Raw genomic sequence first — 1411 nt, forward strand, 5'->3', positions numbered from 1 at the left:
GAATGCCGTTTTCTTTTTCTTTTCTTTTTCCTTATTTTTTAACTTAAAACCTTTGATGTTTTATTCAGACCAAACCTTTCACCTCTTGTTTCTCTTGTCACACCGGCAACATACTTCCCACTGTATCTTACATTGTGTGAAACAGTCTTGCTTTTATGATTGCTATTGATTTTTTTCTTTTTTTTTTTTTTCTTTTTTTTTTTTTTTAATACTTTATTGGCAGAGAGTTCCAGTCACAGGTTAAGCACCTGTGTTTCATAGGCACTGTATAAATAGCCAACCAAAGCAACAAACCTTCTCTGAAGTGTTGAAAGGCTAACTGGCTTCGAGAGGGTTTTACAATGCACAACTGAAGTATGTGTTTGAAGATGAGCAGGCCAATGGCCAGCTCGAACTCCAAAGTGAATTTAAAGCCTAAAATTTAGATGCTGTGCATGTTCTTCTGTCCTTGATCTGGGCTGGACCTGGCAGTGCTGAGCGCTTCTCAAAATTACCAGTCCCACCTGTTTCATAGTTCTACAGCCCTCAAAGACCATCTTGGGCTCCCTCATTTTCTTCTCTTGAGAGTGTATTGATCATCCTCTCAAAAACAGGGTGCATTTTTTTTCCAGAAGCCTGGAGCACAGTGGATAAGATGGCCATTTTCCTCATGATGGACTATCTTTGTCAGTGCTTACCAAAAATGTCACAGATTATAACAAGGGACCAACAGCAGGTGATGAGAAATTTGCCACTACCATTGCATTATCAGAGGCTGTAGGAATTTGCACAGACATTGCTACAGAAAGTTAGTGTCCAAAAGCTTTTGTAATGTCCATTGATTGGGATAAAGCCATAAGTGGGCTTCCAAGCAGTCAATCCCATAACCTACCTTAGTAGCCAATCTTCCCCTTGGGACCTGTAACACTGTACAGGAGAATCGTTCTGTGATTCTGGGAGAAAGTAGCAGTCTAAGCTGCTTTCCTTCTCAGCATTTAAACATCAACAAAGCACTGGTTTAGTGGATGATCTGCCCATTTTCTTTGACCTGGCTTGGAAGCAGAAATTGGCAGGTGTGAACAAGCAGATTGCTTTACGATGCCAGGACTGCAGAGCAGTAGGGATGGTCCTGTTGTGTCAAGGACATGCAGATCTGGGGAAGATCAGAAGCCTGTCCACGTAGTCATTTGTTTCCTGCTCAGTTATGTTCCTGTTGTATGTACATAGTTTAATTTCCTCTCCTACCCTTCCCTCCATTTAACTGTGGAACCCTATACCCTATTTTTAATAAAATTAAACTTACATTAAGGAAAGCTAATGGCTTTCATGCAGAAGGATCTGTAAATAATGGCTGTTATTATGGGAAGTGGTAACATAGAAATATACAAGAAATGTTACATACATGTGGATATGGCTATAATAGGGGATAGCA

The 1411-nt window shown here is 40.2% G+C and overlaps 1 protein-coding gene across 2 annotated transcripts in view; it reads left to right on the forward strand.

The window, feature by feature from the left end:
• The window catches only part of NOX4 (NADPH oxidase 4), a 105341-nt gene that overhangs the window by 94133 nt on the left and 9797 nt on the right, over positions 1-1411 (forward strand). The gene's annotated exons all lie outside the window — the stretch shown is intronic.

Source organism: Chaetura pelagica, unplaced genomic scaffold (genome assembly GCF_000747805.2).
Source record: "Chaetura pelagica isolate M959 unplaced genomic scaffold, ChaPel_1.0 scaffold338, whole genome shotgun sequence".
Classification (NCBI taxonomy): Eukaryota; Metazoa; Chordata; class Aves; order Apodiformes; family Apodidae; genus Chaetura; species Chaetura pelagica.